The sequence below is a fragment of the Panulirus ornatus genome, chromosome 72 (genome assembly GCF_036320965.1).
Source record: "Panulirus ornatus isolate Po-2019 chromosome 72, ASM3632096v1, whole genome shotgun sequence".
Lineage (NCBI taxonomy): Eukaryota > Metazoa > Arthropoda > Malacostraca > Decapoda > Palinuridae > Panulirus > Panulirus ornatus.
The window spans coordinates 13,238,537-13,263,385 of NC_092295.1; the positions used below are offsets into that span (position 1 = coordinate 13,238,537).

Genomic DNA, 24,849 nt, shown 5'->3' on the forward strand with positions numbered 1-24,849 from the left:
TAACGTACCACTTAGCCTAATTTAGAGAAAGCTGAGTTGTTTACTTTCCTTGTTGTGCATTTGTTCATGGAGTGTTTATGATGTTCATAATTGCTAGGTAGAGGACTGGTCTTATATCTGTCTGTACGAAGTCTCCTTCGAACAAGTTGATTGTGTTAACAAATGACGGATCGGAGTAAGGATGGGGCATGGTAGGGGAGGTGTCTGTGACCAAGGGGATGTGCCAACAGTTAATTGCTAAACTGCCATATGAGCTGTCCATGGTGGTCAGAGAGGGTGGAAACCTTCACGAAGATGAAATCCTCGTGATAGGTGGCGTAAGATGGACCCAGGGTGATCTTGCATGCTCTTTTCTGCAGTTTTCCTTGCTGATCCTATACTGTGTGGTTGTTAGTAAGGAGAACCAGGCTGCGGAGGCGTAGCTGAGCTTAGATAGTAGACTGAAGATGGTATAGAAATTCCTAAGCTCAGCTGGTGGGACGCCTAGTAACTTCAGTCGACGGAGAAGGTACAGACGGTATGAGGAAGATTGGATGATATGACTCTTCCAGCTTAAACCTTCTTCTATAGTGACATCAAGAAGTCTGAAGGCTCTGAATGCCCGGAGGATGTCAGGGCCTAGTGTGATGTCAGTGGACAGGATGATGTCTGCGCCTGAGTTGATGTGCTTCATCGTAATCATGGTATGGTAGATGGGGACGTATTTGACCGTCGGTTACTCCAGTCGATCCGACGTCCATCCTATTCATACGCAAGCAACTCCAATCATCAAATATTCTAGTCTGGCGAAAGATGAAAATCTTTTGTAGATTCTAAGACTTATCAAACTTGCCTGGAAGTCAAAAGAATAAACTTTTCTCTTAAAAAGCCACACATAAACTCGACTCGAAACAACCCAACGTTTATATAACCGAGTAACCTGATTGCATGAGGATAAGGGAGTGGAAACCTTGAGGAAGATCCAGACCAACTAGAACGATAAGAATGATGATCCAGTTCTGTTACTGAAACTCCAGCACCTCAACAGGAGCCTAGGAATACCTGACCTGAGTAAGTAGATTGACCAGAGTCCATGATGCATCGGTCTAAAGACTCTTGAGTTTATGGAAGACTGGACAAAAGATGGAAAATTATATCTTATTTGAAGCCATCGGAAACTTCACTTTATTAAGCAATCTTGTTCTTAGTTCACTAGAAGGCATATGATCCTCCGTGGATGATGCTCAAACCCGAATTGACAGATGCACAACACCAACAACATTAATAACGCTTCAGACAGAAACAGACAGAAGAGATCATGAAGATGTGTTTATGCCACAGGAAGACGTTAATCTCGTAGCCTCCATTGATGTCATACACCAGAGTGGTACTATAGCGCTTGATAATGATAGCAGTACCATCTGTACTCAATCCAACTGAAAGCAGACAGCAACAGACCACTAGCTCCTAAGGCCGCTGTTTCTGACAGTAGAAGAAAACAGAAAACTCATGGATCAATCTAACCGAAGCCAGTACAGACGTACGTCACAGAGCAATAGTTGGCGAGGTGTCTGATTTAGGTGTATAATATATCATCATGTTACTGAGAACTGCTCATTCCCCCCCCCCTTTTTCTGATTTACGACCAGTTTGGTCACACCAGGAGGGAATGTAGGTCTCACAAGCTCACGCAATTTATATCGGCCCGAATGTCGCCAGTCAGTGGACAGCAAGCACTTAGACAAACACACCTGCAGAGCTAGTGGCTATGATATTCCGGTAATGAATAGTTTTGATGTCCTCTCTCAAGGATCTGCTACTCTGGGTACCTTCTCTAAGTGAATGATATCCACAGGTGATGAGCGAGTTTCCATGGGCTATGCAGGTCATAGTCTTCATAAAGTAGACGACATTTATTTGTCTGGTGCGTTGAAGGAAGACGAGGCCTCCATTTTCGTAGCCAGAGTTGCCAAGATGTTATGGTAAAATCTTATGTACTTCACAGATCAGGAATCACTGTTGATAATGGTCACTGTGTAAAAGCTAATATAAGTTTCAGTGTTGCTGGGAGCACAAACTTAGATGCTAAGGTCATGGCTATTTTGACTCTACATTTTGAGCACAAATATTGACGTTCATGTAATTCTTGACTTACCATCGGCTAGAGATAGGAATCAAAACGCAGGAGTAAACTTAATCTTTGGATTTGAAAAACAAAAGGTGTTGAATAGTTTTAAGCGACAACACAGTTTCCCCTAAAGACACGATAATACACTGGGATAAGACATACAACACGCTATACAATACATAACATACGCATCTGAAAGAATTTGAAAACTTATCGTATGTTGTGAGCACGAGAGAGTGTGTGGCTTAGAATGTTAATGACCAGCATAATAATGATATGGCGTTCGGTTGCTATAACAACATAGCAAGCCGTGTTGGCACATGATTTAATACAGGACTAACATGAACCTCCGCTTGCTCTTATGGCAGCACACACACACCCCTCTGTGTCCTTGATGTGAGCGTGTATATAGATCCAGGTCATTGTGGAGTAAGCGATATCGTGCGATAGACTTGGAGAGTTAAGTTATCAGAGATAACGGTAGAGTTGCATGTCTCACTGGTAGATGTAAGAGTCACAACCTTCTCAACAAATTCGGTAGAGATTTGAGAGAGAGAGAGAGAGAGAGAGAGAGAGAGAGAGAGAGAGAGAGAGAGAGAGAGAGAGAGAGAGAGAGAGAGAGAGAGAGAGAGAGAGAGAGAGAGAGAGAGACCTGTGTACTAAATGATATTGCAGTTATAAGGAAACTGCCGTGTATGGTTTACCCCACACCACAACCCATGACATGAACGCAGTGATGAGGTAAACTAAGTATTGTATACCTGAAGAGATCTTGGATACTCAGTGCTCTCCTTACTCCTCACGCCCACCTTACCTTCTGGCACGACATACATGATCCTCATCCAAGCCATGTTTGATCCACTCCCATCACAGGCACCCTACACCCACGAACTGCCTCACTGTTATAGACAGATGATGCCTTCATGATGATCGGACGGTTTCCTCCCCTCTATACCAATGTTGTTGTTGTAATCCTACAGGAGAGTGAGTGACCTGCTGGGTTGTAGGGATGCACAGCACAACACCAGAATGCCCCATGCCAGTACGTCAGTCACACAGGCTCTCAAAAGCCGATATATTATTTGATACGTTAGTCCCCCTATGTCACGTTTTCTGTTTCTCGTTGATTTTCTGGAAACTACTGATCACCACCATGACTAGGGGCAGAGGCTTCCCCTGACCCCCCCAATTTACCAGGAGAACTGCCGGTCTGAACATTTGGGGAGATATTTATGTTTCTGTTGTGAGTGAAGTTCTTGAAGTGGGAAGAGGGAAGAGCGAGCAAGCAAGCCTCCCTCCCTCTTATCCCCTCCCGTACATTTCATTAATCCCCACTACTCTATCCCTACGGTCATTAACCTCGGAATAATCCCATATGATTCATGATTACGAGAATAATGTATACACATCATCTGCCAAGGGAGGAGTGTGGCTAACCTAACCTAGACCGTGTGAGGTTAGACCTGGCCGTCAACCACGACCTCACAGTTCAAAGCAAGTGTCAGCCAGCATTTCACACGGGTTACCTAACCTTCACCATTCATCTCTGGCTAAAGCTAACCTGCCTCACATGATATTACTATGGCTTCAGGACCAGCAAGGTCAAGGTGTACATCAACTGTGGATCTGTTGCTTAGAAAACGTAGTCATGATGGGAGAAGGATCACCAGTTCTTGGATAAACGTATTTGGTTAGGTTAGCTTACGTCTCGGTAATCACTTGCAACCTCATCAAAACGTATAAACAGAAGGATAATATGTATGTAATATATATACATATCAGTTTCCGGTCAAAGCATAAAGTTTAATAAAGTCTAAAATGTTACTTTAATATATATCATAAAAACCCAACGTGGATAATAGGGAATGAATTCAAGACGTTAATCAACAATGATATAAACGAATAATCCCACATAACATGTAAGTTCACCAGAGGTGATCATTGCTGTGAAGTTCGGTTGGATAATGAGGCAGTTCGCTCCTAACGACCGCCCTAGGTGTTCATCATGAATACGCGTCCTGAGGTGCCACTTCGTCTGGCCAATATACAAAACATTACAACTGTTATACTGGTACACAACTGACGACTACAACTCCGTAGAAATTACATTCTTGAACATGAAAAATGATTGTATTTTTTGTTTTGAAAACTACTTGACTGTTAACCTGTGGATAAAACTCAGTGATGATATAGTCAGTTTCTTACGAAGTGTATAAACGGCATTTTCAATCATTATGACTGGAAAATACATAATATCTCAAGGTACAATTGATGGTGTTACTGATGGATATCATAATTGGTCTATTTTAGTGTTAGTGGAGGAAAACTATTCTTAGATATTGAAATGAAAATGTCAATGATTGTACTCCAGTGTGGAATTCATGATAATCAGAGCACATATAAAATGCTCGTGTGGCCAGGGCTACCATCAAGTTGCGTTTGAATTCGAGAAAAGAAGTGAATTTTCAGCAGAGACAAGTAAGTGTTGGTTTTATCCATACTGATGTTGTGAAGGAACTCCCACATTGACTTAAGGTTAAGAAAGGGAAAGATATTATTTCCTTTCCCATTTCCATGATAGGTTCAGTGTCGATATATTGAGGGATTATTAAGATTATTTAGATTATTTAATTAGAGATAAAGGAATGTCGGACGAAGACTTAGATATGACGAAACTATCGTCGACACATCGTCTATAAAACTATGTTTGTTTTGCTGTATTGTTCTGTCAACACAGATGCTGTTGTTTACTGTCAACAGGAAAATGCATTGTGATATCTGGTAATTGAAATACTAACAACAACAACAACAACAACACTTATGATCAAATGGTAACTACAACAGTCAAGGTCAGAGTTTCAATGATGAAATCACCCGTAGATGTCGTCCAAAGGAAACATTATACCAGGAATGTGAACACAGATGAAGCCAACTTCGATCTTTAGTGTCACTGTTGGATTATAGTCACTTGTGTTATCTCATGGAATGGAGTAACGTTATAGCCACTTCGAAGATGAGATCTGTGCTACAGATTATCCAAATTATGATATCATCAGCAGACCCATGTCAGTCATGGGCGAGGGTGGACGTGGTTGTAGCTCCGAAATGTGTGAGTCGAACCAGGAACCATGGTCGAGACTGGTTCGACCTGCTGACGTGACGGGACGTATGGAGTCGGACGGTAAACCAGAGAGAGACGATCTCAGGGAGGAGCCACAGCTGAGTGACACACAGTGGTCAAGTGCAGGTGGTCGAGGGTCAACTGCCGGGAGAGAGAGAGAGGAAGATCAGGCAGGAGGAGGAGGAGGAGGAGGAGACTGAGAGAGAGACCCAGAGGGAGGTGAGTGTCGGCTTCACAACTGACGGTGAAGCACCGGGTGGGAGTCTCGACCGATCTTGAAGGCTGAAGGAGGGAGTGAAGCGAGCGACCTTAACAGTGGAGGGTCAGGGAGCTTCGTGCACCTCGGAGGAATAGAGAAATACACACAAGTCTTATCCACAACCCATGACAAGGCTGTGGCCCCGGCGTTGCTTGTGGTACATAGTGGTGAGGTGGTGTGGGCAACGCGTCATATAGTGTACGGACGAGAGAAGGCAAGTGTTGTGGTCAGGATGGAGAGAGTCGTGCCACACACAATGTGGCAACCTGGATATGGCTGGAGGAAGGTACGGTCCTCTGGTCAACTTCCTCCACTGTGCTTCAAGTGTTCTAGTTATGAACATAAGGCTTGGCTGTGTTATCATGATACTTCGTGTAAATATTGTGCTAAGAAACATTACAGTAAGGAGTGTGATGAGACAATACAGGAGGGGAGGAAAAACCCTCCTCAAACTTTATTATTGTGGTCAAGGTCATAAACCAGGGTCAGTTAAGTGTGATAAAAGACTTAAGATATTATCTAAAGGAAAAAGATGGTGACAGACACACACACAGCTGGATGATGAGGAACCATCTGTGTAAGACGCATCGTTGCCTACGGTCATGAAGTGGTCGTAGTGACCCAGTGTGTGGAGGCCTGACTCGTGGTTCCCACAGTGTGGTGGTGTTGGTCGTGAGCCAGCAACAGTACCGGAACCTGACGCTTGCTCCCACACACCAGGCAGGCCAGGTAAGCCACCACCACCACCACCAGGGACGTCGTCAGAGCACGTCGTCACGAACACGTCACATCAGCGGCCACAGGATGTGTCTCAGGCTACTGTTGTGAGTCTCTGGGGCGGGTCAAGCAGCAGCTAAGCTTGAGGAGGACAACATAAAGCTTAAGGAGCGAAGGGAAAAGCTTGAGAAGAAGCAAATGGGCCTCAGAGGTCTGATGATCCAGCTGAAGAGGTTACGGTGGTGAGGAAGGTGTCAGCTGTGGAGAAGGTCACCTCGCTGAGCAGCATATCAGATGACCTCCTCACCAGAGAGGCTCATGCTGTGGAGGAACAGGTAAGGAAGAGTGATCTTATGAAGGTGATCATGGTAGACCTACACCAATGACGAAGGATGTAGCAAACATTATGAAGGTGATCATGGTAGACCTACACCAATGACGAAGGATGTAGCAAATATTTAAATGTGGGGTGACGTCGATAGGGTGTGAGGAGTGAGGAGTGAGGAGAGGACCTGGTGTTGTGGCTGATGAACTTGATAGAGACGTAGGGTGGAAGATGCCAGATTGTCGTCTTTGTCGGTTAGACAAGAACTGAAGAATTGTGACAGTGAAAAGAAATTTTCGCATGTTTGTAGTCTCAGAAGAGACAACTCTTGCCTTGATATTACGACAGAGGAAGTTTTAGCTACAGTTACGACCGAGGACCACAGATATGGAGGCTGACGTGTTACGTATGACATCTTAAACTGTTTAGCCTTTCTTAGATCTATGGAACATGAGCTTCAGAATGGCCCAGGTAGTGGAAGGAGGCTATTGTTGTACCACTCGGCAACAGTGGTTCCAGACCTGTCTAATTAACACCTTGGTATGCGTACGATGTTAAAGATAGTTCTAGATTAGTTCGTATACCTCGTGGGTGACGATATTCCCAGCAATTTGTGTAGTATTATTAAGGGTGAAGGTTCAGTCAGCAAGGCAAGTATCTATCTTCCCAGGTTTTTGGTTAATCTATTGTGGAAAAGTCGATCCATTCCACACACGTCTGTGAAACCAATGAACACTCAGTCGACGAGCCCGAGGAACCGCGGACACCAACACAGAGATGCTCTCACGCCACTCTGTCCCTCTCTGGTTACGCGCTTGATACTGTTGCTCTTTCCACACTGGCTGTGATGTAATCACGTAAAAATCTAAGGTTTTGGAGGCTATGACGTCCTCATGAAAAAAGAGAATCTATTGCGAATTGTTCAAGAGTAAGATTCGATACCGACAACGATTCATGAATCAGAAACATGAGCGGACGAACGTCTGACTCGCCAACATTATATCTACGTCTGGGTAGTCCTTAAGTGAGGGAAACGTCATACAATCACATCTTTAGGTTCACATCAACTACGGAATGCATTTGATGTTCAGACGATGCGTCGCTCATATCTTTTCAAGCAGGAAAGTAATGTCGGATTGAATTCGTTAAAAGGTTCGTAAGGAGCGTTAAACTCTCTCTCTCTCTCTCTCTCTCTCTCTCTCTCTCTCTCTCTCTCTCTCTCTCTCTCTCTCTCTCTCTCGCCAGGTGTGCCAACCGGGCGTGTTTTAAACATTCCTCACCAAACGAAAGACAGTTATTTCGCCGATCATACAACTGATTGTATCATACAACTGATTGTATTATACAACTGATTGTGATATACAACTCATTGATATATGACTTGTTTTTCTAATCTTAATGATGCCTGGAGAGTTTTTCTTTGTACCTCTAAGGTGGTTCTGATAATGCAAAGGTTCAGATAATATATGAATCAGCGAAACATGAGTGTGTGTGACAGTTTCTTATTTTTCTATGCTGGAGGCTCCAGTCATGGACAAATGTCCATATCCAAGCCAGGCTCTTACTGAATTGTAAAAAGGTTAAACAAAGGGTCAAAAGAAAATATCTACGAATTTTGGAGGAAGTGTAAAACCTGTTTTGAAATGCGTCGGGTCACAGCAACAGGGGAAATCATGGGAGGGGAGGAGTTCCAAAGCTTCGACGAGGTGGAGGGAATGAAAACAACCCAACCTTGAGTTGTTGATGGCCACACAGTAATCATGTGACGTAGCAGCATGCCGAGTACTGCGTGGTCTAGCTAGTGGTGGGGGGCACACACGCAGCCAGCTCTCGGGAGAAAAAACCAAAGTAATATCAAACAGAAGAGGGAAAGTGAACCAACATTGTGGCGTAGAGCAAGGGGGTCAAGTTTGGAAGTTAGCCTGGGACAGTTCATAAGTTGGACCACTTTCGACTCAACTTTGTCAAGTAAGGATGCAGAACTAGAACCACCCCAGATCTTTTTAGTGATAATGGTTTTATTCAGTACCACGTAGTCTGCTCAATGCCACGAGTTGTGTTCAGTGCCACAAGATCTGTTCAATGCAAAGAAATCTGTTCAAAACCATGAGATTCGTTCAGTGCAACGAGGTCTTTTCATTAGCAAGGGATCTGTACATTGCTACTATATCTGTTCAGTGTTACGCGATCTGTCCAGTGCCACGGGATGTGTTCAGTGCCTCGAGATCTGTTCAATGCAAAGAAATCTGTTCAAAACCATGAGATTCGTTCAGTGCAACGAGGTCTTTTCATTAGCAAGGGATCTGTACATTGCTACTATATCTGTTCAGTGTTACGCGATCTGTCCAGTGCCACGGGATGTGTTCAGTGCCTCGAGATCTGTTTAGTGCCACAAGATCTGTTCATTGGCACGAGACCTGTTTAGTGCCAAATGATATGTCAGTGCCATGATATCTGTTTAGTGCAACGAGATCTGTTTATTGGCACGAGACCTGTTCAGAAATAATAACACTGTTTTACTGAACTTAGAATTTATGATTATCAATATGATGATCATCTTGATAAAAGAAATTATGGTAAGTTAATCATCCATAAGTAAAACACTTGTAAAAGAACTTGATATTTGCCAGATGGCCTCCGTTCATAACCCCATCTACCGAAAAGAAAACCAAAGAAAATCCAAGCACACGATTGGAACGAAGATCACATGTTACTCACTATTTGAGGTGCAGAGAGGTTATGGCGTACTGGCTTGGATATCGAGGTATGGGGACTGAGGAGGATGAAGATGCTGAGCCATCACGACTTGTGAATCACAGCGAGGTATGTGTGTGTGTGTGTGTGTGTATGTGTGCGTGCGTGGTTATAAATCTAGCACCGGCCCCAGCCTTTACCCTTCTCCCTCTATCAGTCGTCACTTCCACTCACATACCAAACATCTGCCTTCCAACCACTGCCTCCTACCACCTCCCATATGTTATATCCCATCACCTAGGACAATTCCTGTTGTTTCTCCTACTTCCACCTGTTGCCTCCTACAGGTTTTCTTTAATGCACATAGAATTGAATACGACAACATATCTAGTTATTATTACTCTTTCTTATGTTCTCCATCAAATTTACTGTAGAAAATTAAAATGATGGCATGTTACTATTTTTAGAGTGCATGATCTATAGGCAAGGAAACAAGTTTAAGTTTAGCATATACAGAAAACCTACCAATGTATGCTCATATATCCATTATTACTCATCTCAACATAACAGAGTTAAATTATCATTTCAATCTATGTTCCTAAGGGCATTACGTACTTGCAGTCCAGAGTATATTGATGATGAGTTTGAGAAGATACATTCTATTGGATCTATGTTAAAATACCCTAGATCTTTCATTGATAAATCCCTTAAGTTAGCAAAGACATCATTTTATAGAGTTGAGCCCAAAACTCCCATTGACACCAAGAATCTTTTAGTCCTCCATTTTAATAATGATTTTACTTATGGGAAGAGCAGTGTGGTTTCAGAAGTAGTAGAGGATGTGTGGATCAGGTGTTTGCTTTGAAGAATGTATGTGAGAAATACTTAGAAAAGCAAATGGATTTGTATGTAGCATTTATGGATCTGGAGAAGGCATATGATAGAGTTGATAGAGATGCTCTGTGGAAGGTATTAAGAATATATGGTGTGGGAGGAAAGTTGTTAGAAGCAGTGAAAAGTTTTTATCGAGGATGTAAGGCATGTGTACGTGTAGGAAGAGAGGAAAGTGATTGGTTCTCAGTGAATGTAGGTTTGCGGAAGGGGTGTGTGATGTCTCCATGGTTGTTTAATTTGTTTATGGATGGGGTTGTTAGGGAGGTAAATGCAAGAGTTTTGGAAAGAGGGGACAAGTATGAAGTCTGTTGGGGATGAGAGAGCTTGGGAAGTGAGTCAGTTGTTGTTCGCTGATGATACAGCGCTGGTGGCTGATTCATGTGAGAAACTGCAGAAGCTGGTGACTGAGTTTGGTAAAGTGTGTGGAAGAAGAAAGTTAAGAGTAAATGTGAATAAGAGCAAGGTTATTAGGTACAGTAGGGTTGAGGGTCAAGTCAATTGGGAGGTGAGTTTGAATGGAGAAAAACTGGAGGAAGTGAAGTGTTTTAGATATCTGGGAGTGGATCTGGCAGCGGATGGAACCATGGAAGCGGAAGTGGATCATAGGGTGGGGGATGGGGCGAAAATTCTGGGGGCCTTGAAGAATGTGTGGAAGTCGAGAACATTATCTCGGAAAGCAAAAATGGGTATGTTTGAAGGAATAGTGGTTCCAACAATGTTGTATGGTTGCGAGGCGTGGGATATGGATAGAGTTGTGCGCAGGAGGATGGATGTGCTGGAAATGAGATGTTTTAGGACAATGTGTGGTGTGAGGTGGTTTGATCGAGTGAGTAACGTAAGGGTAAGAGAGATGTGTGGAAATAAAAAGAGCGTGGTTGAGAGAGCAGAAGAGGGTGTTTTGAAGTGGTTTGGGCACATGGAGAGAATGAGTGAGGAAAGATTGACCAAGAGGATATATGGGTCGGAGGTGGAGGGAACGAGGAGAAGAGGGAGACCAAATTGGAGGTGGAAAGATGGAGTGAAAAAGATTTTGTGTGATCGGGGCCTGAACATGCAGGAGGGTGAAAGGAGGGCAAGGAATAGAGTGAATTGGAGCGATGTGGTATACCGGGGTTGACGTGCTGTCAGTGGATTGAATCAAGGCATGTGAAGCGTCTGGGGTAAACCATGGAAAGCTGTGTAGGTACGTATATTTGCGTGTGTGGACGTATGTATATACATGTGTATGGGGGGGGGGGGTTGGGCCATTTCTTTCGTCTGTTTCCTTGCGCTACCTCGCAAACGCGGGAGACAGCGACAAAGTATAATAAAAGAAAAAAAAAAGTTTGTAGAGTATTCCTGGTAAATTATATGGGAGGGTATTGATTGAGAGGGTGAAAGCATGTACAGAGCATCAGATTGGGGAAGAGCAGTGTGGTTTCAGAAGTGGTAGAGGATGTGTGGATCAGGTGTTTGCTTTGAAGAATGTTTGTGAGAAATACTTAGAAAAGCAAATGGAATTGTATGTGGCATTTATGGACCTGGAGAAGGCATATGATAGAGTTGATATAGAGAATAGAATCATAAAAATAATAATAATAAAGCAAAAATGGGTATGTTTGAAGGAATAGTGGTTCCAACAATGTTGTATGGTTGCGAGGCGTGGGCTATGGATAGAGTTGTGCGCAGGAGGATGGATGTGCTGGAAATGAGATGTTTGAGGACAATGTGTGGTGTGAGGTGGTTTGATCGAGTAAGTAACGTAAGGGTAAGAGAGATGTGTGGAAATAAAAAGAGCGTGGTTGAGAGAGCAGAAGAGGGTGTTTTGAAATGGTTCGGGCACATGGAGAGAATGAGTGAGGAAAGATTGACCAAGAGAATATATGTGTCGGAGGTGGAGGGAACGAGGAGAAGAGGGAGACCAAATTGGAGGTGGAAGATGGAGTGAAAAAGATTTTGTGTGATCGGGGCCTGAACATGCAGGAGGGTGAAAGGAGGGCAAGGAATAGAGTGATTTGGAGCGATGTGGTATACCGGGGTTGACGTGCTGTCAGTGGATTGAATCAAGGCATGTGAAGCGTCTGGGGTAAACCATGGAAAGCTGTGTAGGTATGTATATTTGCGTGTGTGGACGTATGTATATACATGTGTATGGGGGGGGTTGGGCCATTTCTTTCGTCTGTTTCCTTGCGCTACTTCGCAAACGCGGGAGACAGCAAAAAAAAAAAAAAAAAAAAAAAAAAAAGAATATATATATATATATATATATATATATATATATATATATATATATATATATATATATATATATATATATATATATATATATACATATATAATACTGTAGGAATAAAATGATGACAACATGAGAAAACCAACTTTATTCGTAATCACTATCAAAGAAAACGTCATCATCTTCATCATCACTGGCGATGTTAATGATAACGGGTTCGACTCCCTCGTGTATGTTGTCAGTCCTCCAGTATTCTTCTTCATATTTACGGGAGTGCTGAACAGCTCCCGCCCACGCGTGCTTGTGCACCAATTGCCTGGCTTCTTCCAATCTTGCCTTTACGTCCGTCCTGGTAAACCGCTGGAGTGTGGAGCGCACATGACGCTCCATAAATCCCCATACTTGCTCGTTGGCGTTGAGCTTGGGGTGGCCAGGTGAGAAATGTATGACCTGGTGGCCCCACATATGGATGGTGTTGTCGATCTTATACTGGGGCTGTGGACGCTTCTGCTGGCAGAGGACCAGCAGCTCAGGGCGAGTGGTGGCAGTAGCAAGGTGGGATGGACATCTTGCGTTGCTCCAGCCACCTGGTGATGAGGTCCGCCGTCCTGGTGGTTGTGGTAGGGCATCGACTCTCCTCCGTCAGCTGGCTGTGGTATGGTGCATTGTCTAGCACAAGTACCGATGGCTCTGGCAGTGATGGATGGAACTGCGTTGTTAGCCATCGCAGGAACAGTTTGGCATTCATTTCTCCATGGTAATCACCCTGGTTGGTCTTGGCTGGGTAGCACAGGTATGAGCAGTTAACAAAGCCTTCGTCTGTGCCACCTGCGACCGCTACAAATCGCTCCTCTTCACCAGGTGGTGTTACCTGACGACTGTACGTGGTGTTGCTTGGAGCCTGTGTGGTATCTACCCACTCCCTACTGTAGCCCATCCTGGTGGTAAACCACGTCTCATCCACATATACCACCCTCCTTCCCTCCTCTCGGTGGCGCTGTAGAGCCCGGAGAGCGTCAACCCGACGACACACAACGTCCAGCGATTCCCTCCTCACATACATCTTTCGCTGTGACAGTCTGTATTGGAATATCCCACGGTGTGCAGGATCCACCAAACTGTTGTGTCAGAGATATCCTTCGGGAGGATAACATGTGTTGTCTGCTGATATGACTCTGTGTTGAAACATTGTTTTTCCGAAAACTTCTTGTGGATGTGGCGCCATATTGCAGCAACAGTAAAGTTATCACAAACAGCTGATGTAGGTGTTGGTGGTGCTGGTGTGGAAGGGGAGGCTGTGGTGGTGCCGGTGTAGAAGATGTAGGTGGTGGTGGTGCCGGTGTGGAAGATGTAGGTGTTGGTGGTGCCGGTGTGGAAGATGTAGGTGTTGGTGGTGCCGGTGTGGAAGATGTAGGTGTTGGTGGTGCCGGTGTGGAAGATGTAGGTGTTGGTGGTGCCGGTGTGGAAGATGTAGGTGTTGGTGGTGCCGGTGTGGAAGATGTAGGTGGTGGTGGTGCTGGTGTGGAAGATGTAGGTGTTGGTGGTGCCGGTGTGGAAGATGTAGGTGTTGGTGGTGCTGGTGTGGAAGATGTAGGTGTTGGTGGTGCTGGTGTGGAAGATGTAGGTGTTGGTGGTGCTGGTGTGGAAGATGTAGGTGTTGGTGGTGCCGGTGTGGAAGGGGAGGCTGTGGTGGTGCTGGTGTGGAAGATGTAGGTGTTGGTGGTGCCGGTGTGGAAGATGTAGGTGTTGGTGGTGCCGGTGTGGAAGATGTAGGTGTTGGTGGTGCCGGTGTAGAAGATGTAGGTGTTGGTGGTGCCGGTGTGGAAGATGTAGGTGTTGGTGGTGCTGGTGTGGAAGATGTAGGTGTTGGTGGTGCTGGTGTGGAAGATGTAGGTGTTGGTGGTGCTGGTGTGGAAGATGTAGGTGTTGGTGGTGCTGGTGTGGAAGATGTAGGTGTTGGTGGTGCCGGTGTGGAAGGGGAGGCTGTGGTGGTGCTGGTGTGGAAGATGTAGGTGTTGGTGGTGCCGGTGTGGAAGATGTAGGTGTTGGTGGTGCCGGTGTGGAAGATGTAGGTGTTGGTGGTGCCGGTGTGGAAGATGTAGGTGTTGGTGGTGCCGGTGTGGAAGGGGAGGCTGTGGTGGTGCTGGTGTGGAAGATGTAGGTGTTGGTGGTGCCGGTGTGGAAGATGTAGGTGGTGCTGGTGTGGAAGATGTAGGTGTTGGTGGTGCCGGTGTGGAAGATGTAGGTGTTGGTGGTGCCGGTGTGGAAGATGTAGGTGTTGGTGGTGCCGGTGTAGAAGATGTAGGTGTTGGTGGTGCCGGTGTGGAAGATGTAGGTGTTGGTGGTGCCGGTGTGGAAGGGGAGGCTGTGGTGGTGCTGGTGTGGAAGATGTAGGTGTTGGTGGTGCTGGTGTGGAAGATGTAGGTGTTGGTGGTGCTGGTGTGGAAGATGTAGGTGTTGGTGGTGCCGGTGTGGAAGATGTAGGTGTTGGTGGTGCTGGTGTGGAAGATGTAGGTGTTGGTGGTGCTGGTGTGGAAGATGTAGGTTGTGGTGGTGCCGGTGTGGAAGATGTAGGTGTTGGTGGTGCCAGTGTGGAAGGGGAGGCTGTGGTGGTGGTGTTGACTATGTCCCTCACTCTTGCCACAGTCATGTCCACGATGTGCCCAACTCGCTCGTAAGGTCTGTGTGCATAACAATTAATGTTATGTTAACACATTTCGTCTCACCTCACTATGATAATTAAAATGACATTACGACACAATACGGTCTGGTTTACTTTCATATTTCATATGTATATAAATGGAATAATGTATATTTGAGCCAGAATACATTGTCTACGCACCTATTCAAACTTATGTACGTTCTACCGCGGGTTCATTCACGTTTGTACAACGTGACAAGACGAAGACCAAACTCTGTCCTGCGTCCACGGAGGCAGAAGGACAACATAGTTGGTGATGATGATGACCGCGCGCGCCTCGGTGGTCGCTAGAGTTGTAGGTACCTCATACCTCAGAGACGGGGAGGGGATATGGGCGACTGTGGATATTATATTAAGACATATATTTCTTATTTAAAAACGTAAAGAACACATGAAGTACACATAAACGATTTCATTTGGTTGTCCAAAACCAAAACTGACTTCATCCTTCTGGTCGCCGTTGACATGTCCGGTATTAACAATGGGATCACCTGTTGCCTTCATGGTCGTTTGACGCACTCTGGTTTTCACGTCCACTCACAATAACTATTACATATTATTACTAATGTATGATACGTATATACATGCTGTCATACCTATTATTCATGTACGTAATTAAGAACACGACAAAATCAAATATAGATAATGGATGGTGTAAATATGGGGTGAAGATGGAAATGGGGAGGGAGATACTGCGATATTGGGGTGTGTGTGTGTGTGTGTGTGTGTGTGGTGGTCTGGGGCGGGTGTTCGAGGTGTTGAGTGAGGGTTAGAGGAGTGCCCCACACTCGTCCGATTCTCTATAACTCCTTCGATATGATGACTGGCGTAGGCTTAATATCACTCAGTAAACTCCTCACATAACACATATAGCAATGTGGTATGTCAGCCATGAATTAAGCCCGGGTGTTAAGGACAGTGTGCTGAAATATACTAGTCATACAACCATTCGTTTAGCAGAAATTTGTGAAAACCATCGTTTGTCCGCCACTGAAACGTATACTGGTAGTGTGGCTGTCCATCATGAGTAGATGTATTCTCCAACACGTACAGCTGAAGGTCTCTGCCAGTGTTTGCTTGCCCTGAAGCTGTGAGAGGAGCTTCTGTGGGTCACATCCTACAGGATGCTTCCCTGTACACAATCCAAGCAAGACACAGCTCCTGCTGTGGTTGAGCGCGAAGTACCAATATTCACTCGTCATGTGTCTTGCTTTATACCACCTCTGTGACTGTGGCATCCTGGTGGTATGTATCTCACAAATCGGGGTCATCTCTCTGCCTGTAGCTCGATTCCCGCCACAGACGGTGTGTGTCCGGGGACATCCATCTCTCCCTCTCTCTCTCTCCTGAACCTCGCTCTTTATGGCTTCGTCACTCAGATGTATTCAAGTCTCGCAGTGCCATTAGTCTGATATTACCTTAAACAGGAGAGGACGACGTTGTCATGTCACTATATGTTAAGTGTAACGTCACAGTATGACGGCGTATCCGTCACAAGTTACTAAGAAATCTATTCGTCACCGACTGAAGACGTCTGCATCAGAATTCGTCACCACACACGTCACTGCGTCACATTGCACTACCCAACACGTCACCATATGGCTTTGTATACGTCACATTCTAAAGCCTCATACGTCATCACGTATTATGAAACTTCATCACTTACCATCACGTCATTATTCACGTCATCACAGTACTGATTGGGGCGCACGTCTCCATCTGACGAGGTTCACTTTACAGCCTATCACAGCCACACGTGTTAATCACTACGTTACTCCGTAATTAAACAGACTCCATTTTCTACGTTACTCTCTAATTAAACAGACTCCATTTTCTACGTTACTCTCTAATTAAACAGACTCCATTTTCTACGTTACTCTCTAATTAAACAGACTCCATTTTCTACGTTACTCTCTAATTAAACAGACCCCATTTTCTACGTTACTCTCTAATTAAACAGACTCCATTTTCTACGTTACTCTCTAGTTAAACAGACTCCATTTTCTACGTTACTCTCTGATTAAACAGACTCCATTTTCTACGTTACTCTCTAATTAAACAGACTCCATTTTCTACGTTACTCTCTAATTAAACAGACCCCATTTTCTACGTTACTCCGTAATTAAACAGACTCCACTTTCTACGTTACTCTCTAATTAAAGACTCCATTTTCTACGTTATTCTCTAATTAAACAGACTCCACTAATTAAACAGACTCCATTTTCTACGTTACTCTCTAATTAAACAGACTCCATTTTCTACGTTACTCTCTAATTAAACAGTCTCCATTTTCTACGTTACTCTCTAATTAAACAGACTCCATTTTCTACGTTACTCTCTAATTAAACAGACTCCATTTTCTACGTTACTCTCTAATTAAACAGACTCCATTTTCTACGTTACTCTCTAGTTAAACAGACTCCATTTTCTACGTTACTCTCTAATTAAACAGACTCCATTTTCTACGTTACTCTCTAATTAAACAGACTCCATTTTCTACGTTACTCTCTAATCAAACAGACTCCATTTTCTACGTTACTCTCTAGTTAAACAGACTCCATTTTCTACGTTACTCTCTAGTTAAACAGACTCCATTTTCTACGTTACTCTCTAATTAAACAGTCTCCATTTTCTACGTTACTCTCTAATTAAACAGACCCCATTTTCTACGTTACTCTCTAGTTAAACAGACCCCATTTTCTACGTTACTCTCTAATTAAACAGACTCCATTTTCTACGACAGTCCACGCACCAATCACGTTCCTGACACTAATAGTTACCTTTCAGTGTTCACCACCCCCCCCCCCGGCCTTTTGGGTAGTTCGTGTTAAAGTGTTGTGCGTCTTTAAGTTGTTGTGAGGTGTCAGAGACGAGTCATACTGAACTGCGTAAATTCTGAACTCTGTTTGAACAATAGATAGTCAGTATGTGCTGCTCCACTTCAAGGCTATCACTGGGTGCCTCTTCTTGGCGTCGTCGCTCCCTCACGCAGTTTTCTATAAGAAAATTCAATAAAGAAAACAGATCCCAGATGCAAACTAGTCGTAAGTATGGCTCCTCTCCTGTCTATCACCTTTGCATCAGTCCCAACCCCTATACGAAAGCCTAGCTACAGCAGGCGAGGAGGCAGAAGTTTCACACTGGTGCCCGTACCCTGCAGGCGGGAGGGCAGGCGGAACTTGCCATAAAATCCTATTTCGAAGGTCACATCTTGGTCATGTCACTCACAACAAGTATGTGTCGCCTGACGAAGACCAACTGGCTAAGTTGCAAGTCTGTAATGAATATTTTGATGTTTTTCTTTTGACAAATCCTGAGGGATCATAGATACGATATCCTTCAATATATTTGTCAGGTTGGAGGACTGATATGTAATACTTAGGGCAACTTCCTTGACCTGAAAGGTCATAGTTGATGGTGGTGTTGTAATCTTTGATCCTCCTGTCGTCAGAGAGTGGTAATACTATGTAACTAGGTCTGATATAAGGCCTATAGCAAACAAGATGGAACTCTGCTACACTAATGATTTGGTAACTTAGTTTTACTGTTGCACTGGATCATCTCTGTGCCCTAGACTCCATAATGTGATGGAAGTTTTACTTAAGAGGGAATGTGTGAGTCAGTGTGTTGTTTTATGCAGTATGAGATGTTCTCTTGTGGGGAAAATGTAATAATATATTGTAGTAATGATTATTGTAGTCAGTGGTTATGTAGCGAGGAGATGTGACTGTATTCAGCCAAGATTCACTGCTGAGTGATCTTGTAGTGAGGATACTTTACTGATTGCTATATTCCAGCCATGGTCCACGCTGGGTCTGGGTTAAGGATGTATACAAGTGCTAGTAGGAAGGTTGCTTATATGGTAATCATATTATCATGTTCCAAAGTCAGGTATATTATTTTCCAGAAGAGTAACTGTGGGTACCTTGTGTGTGTATTGATGATCTGATTTAGACCCATATATATTCAGTTTATATACAATTTATACTGTACGTCATTACGTGTTGGTACAGTGCTTCCTCAGCCACAGCTGTTGACCTGGGAAGGTCATCATGAGTGACCTGGACCGGTACATCTTGTTTACAGTGACCTGGACCAGTAGGATCATCAGTATGCAATATCACATCAACATGTAGTGACCTTTATGTAGTGACCTTCATGTAGTAACCTTTATGTAGTGACTTTCATGTAGTGACCTTCATGTAGTGACCTTCATGTAGTGACCTTTATGTAGTGACCTTCATGTAGTGACCTTCATGTAGTGACCTTTATGTAGTGACCTTCATGTAGTGACCTTCATGTAGCGACCTTTATGTAGTGACCTTCATGTAGTGACCTTTATGTAGTGACCTTTATGTAATGACCTTCATGTAGTGACCTTCATGTAGTGACCTTTATGTAGTGACCTTCATGTAGTGACCTTCATGTAGTGACCTTCATGCAGTGACCTTCATGCAGTGACCTTCATGTAGTTCCCTTCATGAACGCTAGACAATAATTCACATTTAATTCCTCCATGTATTCATAAGCCATTTTTATAGACCAGAATATTTTCTTATCATCTGTACAGTCATTCCACGCCACAAGTATGTGTCACATCCTTATCATGAGACAAGTAACTGATATCTGTTATCACTGGTGCTCGTCCCTGAGAGATTTCTGATACGAATCTTGTGTCGTAGCTCGGGTCGTGTGGCCCAGCAGGAGAAGAGGAAAGAATGTATTGGTTCATACTTGTTATTAGGATCACACACTTACACACACACACACACACATACACACACACACACATATACACATACACACACACACACACATACACACACATATACACATACATACATACACACACACATACACACACACATATACACATACATACATACACACACACATACACACACACACATATACACACACACATACACACACACATAAATACGCACACACATGTAAACACACACACACACACACACACACACACACACACACACACACACACACACACACACACACAAAAACATACACAAACACACACACACACACACACACACATACACATACACACACACACACATGTCTACGAGGTCCACTTCTCGGAAACATGATTATCCGTCGAGATTATCCCATTTACCATTTTATTCCGGGTGGATTCATGAGGTAGTGGAAACACACCCTCCGTTTTCTTCTTCCATTTCACCCTAGACTGAATGACAATGTCTCAATATTCCTGGCGTCAGCCGGGTGGGAAACTCTATTGTTCTTCTTCTCAAACTCTGAGGAGAGGAACGAGGAATATTGATTTGGTATGTATACAGATGGTACCGTGTTTGGTTTTATATATATATATATTTAATATTATATTGTTATCTTTTGTCGCTGTCTCCCACGTTAGCGAGGTACCGCAAGGAAACAGACGAAAGAATGTATTGTTGACTGGTTGGTAAGGTTATTTAATGTATGTATGACTCATGGTGAGGTGCCTGAGGATTGGCGGAATGCGTGCATAGTGCCATTGTACAAAGGCAAAGGGGATAAGAGTGAGTGCTCAAATTACAGAGGTATAAGTTTGTTGAGTATTCCTGGTAAATTATATGAGAGGGTATTGATTGAGAGGGTGAAGGCATGTACAGAGCATCAGATTGGGGAAGAGCAGTGTGGTTTCAGAAGTGGTAGAGGATGTGTGGTTCAGGGGATTGCTTTGAAGAATGTATGTGAGAAATACTTAGAAAAACAAATGGATTTGTATGTAGCATTTATGGATCTGGAGAAGGCATATGACAGAGTTGATAGAGATGCTCTGTGGAAGGTATTAAGAATATATGGTGTGGGAGGCAAGTTGTTAGAAGTGAAAAGTTTTTATCGAGGATGTAAGGCATGTGTACGTGTAGGAAGAGAGGAAAGTCAATGGTTCTCAGTGAATGTAGGTTTGCGGCAGGGGTGTGTGATGTCTCCATGGTTGTTTAATTTGTTTATGGATGGGGTTGTTAGGGAGGTGAATGCAAGAATTTTGGAAAGAGGGGCAAGTATGCAGTCTGTTCTGGATGAGAGAGCTTGGGAAGTGAGTCAGTTGTTGTTCGCTGATGATACAGCGCTGGTGGCTGATTCATGTAAGAAACTGGAGAAGCTGGTGACTGAGTTTGGTAAAGTGTGTGAAAGAAGAAAGTTAAGAGTAAATGTGAATAAGAGCAAGGTTATTAGGCACAGTAGGGTTGAGGGTCAAGTCAATTGGGAGGTAAGTTTGAATGGAGAAAAACTGGAGGAAGTAAAGTGTTTTAGATATCTGGGAGTGGATCTGGCAGCGGATGGAACCATGGAAGCAGAAGTGAATCATAGGGTGGGGGAGGGGGCGAAAATTCTGGGAGCGTTGAAGAATGTGTGGAAGTCGAGAACATTATCTTGGAAAGCAAAAATGGGTATGTTTGAAGGAAGAGTGGTTTCAACAATGTTGTATGGTTGCGAGGCGTGGGCTATGGATAGAGTTGTGCGCAGGAGGGTGGATGTGCTGGAAATGAGATGTTTGAGGGCAATATGTGGTGTGACGTGGTTTGATCGAGTAAGTAATGTAAGGGTAAGAGAGATGTGTGGATATAAAAAGAGTGTGGTTGAGAGAGCAGAAGAGGGTGTGTTGAAATGGTTTGGTCACATGAAGAGAAAGAGTGAGGAAAAATTGACCAAGAGGATATATGTGTCAGAGGTGGAGGGAACGAGAAGTGGGAGACCAAACTGGAGGTGGAAAGATGGAGTGAAAAAGATTTTGAGTGATCGGGGCCTGAACATACAGGAGGGTGAAAGGCGTGCAAGGAAATGAGTGAATTGGAACGATGTGGTATACCGGGGTTGACGTGCTGTCAATGGATTGAACCAGGGCATGTGAAGCGTCTGGGGTAAACCATGGAAAGTTGTGTGGGACCTGGATGTGGAAAGGGAGCTGTGGTTTCGGTGCATTATTACATGACAGCTAGAGACTGAGTGTGAAAGAATGGGGCCTTTGGTGTCTTTTCCTAGCGCTACCTCGCACACATGAGTGGGAAGGGGGTTGTTATTCATGTGTGGCGAGGTGGCGATGGGAACAAATAAAGGCAGACAGTATGAATTATGTACATGTGTATATATGTATATGTCTGTGTGTGTATACATATGTGTACATTGAGATGTATAGGTATGTATATTTGCGTGTGTGGACGTGTATGTATATACATGTGTATGTAGGCGGGTTGGGCCATTCTTTCGTCTGTTTCCTTGCGCTACCTCGCTAACGCGGGAGACAGCAACAAAGCAAAATAAAAAAAAAATATATATATATATTTGTATATATATATATATGTATATATATATATATATATATATATATATATATATATATATATATATATATATATATATGTATGTAATATATATATATATATATTGGGGAAGAGCAGTGTGGTTTCAGAAGTGGTAGAGGATGTGTGGATCAGGTGTTTGCCTTTGAAGAATGTATGTGAGAAATACTTAGAAAAGCAAATGGATTTGTATGTAGCATTTATGGATCTGGAGAAGGCATATGATAGAGTTGATAGAGATGCTCTGTGGAAGGTATTAAGAATATATGGTGTGGGAGGAAAGTTGTTAGAAGCAGTGAAAAGTTTTTATCGAGGATGTAAGGCATGTGTACGTGTAGGAAGAGAGGAAAGTGATTGGTTCTCAGTGAATGTAGGTTTGCGGCAGGGGTGTGTGATGTCTCCATGGTTGTTTAATTTGTTTATGGATGGGGTTGTTAGGGAGGTAAATACAAGAGTTTTGGAAAGAGGGGCAAGTATGAAGTCTGTTGGGGATGAGAGAGCTTGGGAAGTGAGTCAGTTGTTGTTCGCTGATGATACAGCGCTGGTGGCTGATTCATGTGAGAAACTGCAGAAGCTGGTGACTGAGTTTGGAAAAGTGTGTGGAAGAAGAAAGTTAAGAGTAAATGTGAATAAGAGCAAGGTTATTAGGTACAGTAGGGTTGAGGGTCAAGTCAATTGGGAGGTGAGTTTGAATGGAGAAAAACTGGAGGAAGTGAAGTGTTTTAGATATCTGGGAGTGGATCTGGCAGCGGATGGAACCATGGAAGCGGAAGTGGATCATAGGGTGGGGGAGGGGGCGAAAATCCTGGGAGCCTTGAAGAATGTGTGGAAGTCGAGAACATTATCTCGGAAAGCAAAAATGGGTATGTTTGAGGGAATAGTGGTTCCAACAATGTTGTATGGTTGCGAGGCGTGGGCTATGGATAGAGTTGTGCGCAGGAGGATGGATGTGCAGGAAATGAGATGTTTGAGGACAATGTGTGGTGTGAGGTGGTTTGATCGAGTGAGCAACGTAAGGGTAAGAGAGATGTGTGGAAATAAAAAGAGCGTGGTTGAGAGAGCAGAAGAGGGTGTTTTGAAGTGGTTTGGGCACATGGAGAGGATGAGTGAGGAAAGATTGACCAAGAGGATATATGTGTCGGAGGTGGAGGGAACAAGGAGAAGAGGGAGACCAAATTGGAGGTGGAAAGATGGAGTGAAAAAGATTTTGTGTGATCGGGGCCTGAACATGCAGGAGGGTGAAAGGAGGGCAAGGAATAGAGTGAATTGGAGCGATGTGGTATACCGGGGTTGACGTGCTGTAAGTGGATTGAAGCAAGGCATGTGAAGCGTCTGGGGTAAACCATGGAAAGCTGTGCAGGTATGTATATTTGCGTGTGTGGACGTATGTATATACATGTGTATGGGGGGGGGGGTTGGGCCATTTCTTTCGTCTGTTTCCTTGCGCTACCTCGCAAACGCGGGAGACAGCGACAAAGTATAATAAAAAAAAAATAATATGTATACAGACATACCTGGGGATAGGGGAGAAAGAATGTTTCCCACGCATTCGTCACGTGTCGTAGAAGGCGACTAAAGGGAACGAGAGCGGGGGGCTAGAAACCCTCCCCTTTTGGTATCTTAACTTTCTAAACGGGGAAACAGAAGAAGGAGTCACGCGGGAAGTGCTCATCCTCCTCGAAGGCTCAGATTGGGGTGTCTAAATGTGTGTGGATGTAACCAAGATGAGAAAAAAGGAGAGATAGGTAATATGTTTGAGGAAAGGAACCTGGATGTTTTGGCTCTGGGTGAAACGGAGCTCAAGGGTAAAGGGGAAGATTGGTTTGGGAACGTCTTGGGAGTAAAGTCAGGGGTTAGGAGTAGCGCTACTCCTGAAACAGAAGTGGTGGGAGCATATGATAGAGTGTAAGCAAGTAAACTCTAGACTGATATGGGTAAAACTGAAAGTGGATGAAGAGAGATGGGTGATTATTGGTGCATATGCACCTGGGCATGAGAAGAAAGATCATGAGAGGCAAGTGTTTTGGGAGCAGCTGAGAGAGAGGGTTAGTAGTTTTGATGCACGAGACCGGGTTATAGTGATGGGTGATTTGAATGCAAAGGTGAGTAATGTGGCAGTTCAGGGAATAATTGGTGTACATGGGGTGTTCATTGTTGTAAATGGAAATGGTGAAGAGCTTGTAGATTTAAGTGCTGAAAAAGGACTGGTGATTGGGAATACCTGGTTTTAAAAGAGATATACATATGGATGCGTATGTAAGTAGGAGAAATGGCAAGAGAGCGTTATTGGATTACGTGTTAATTGATAGGCACGCGAAAGAGAGATTTTTGGATGTTCATGTGCTGAGAGGTGCAACTGGAGGGATGTCTGATCATTATCTTGTGGAGGCAAAGGTGAAGATCTGTAGAAGTTTTCAGAGAAGAAGAGAGAATGTTAGGGTGAAGAGAGTGATGAGAGTAAGTGAGCTTGGGAAGGAGACTTGTGTGAGGAAGT

At 43.9% G+C, this 24,849-nt stretch overlaps 1 protein-coding gene across 1 annotated transcript in view; it reads right to left on the minus strand.

Moving 5' to 3' along the window:
• Positions 1-9,348, minus strand: part of LOC139748025 (uncharacterized) — a 74,199-nt gene extending 64,851 nt beyond the window's left edge. The window contains exon 1 of the mRNA XM_071660568.1: positions 9,248-9,348. The gene's annotated coding sequence lies outside the window, so the exon portion shown is untranslated. The remainder of the gene's footprint in view (positions 1-9,247) is intronic.
• Positions 9,349-24,849: the final 15,501 nt, after the last annotated feature.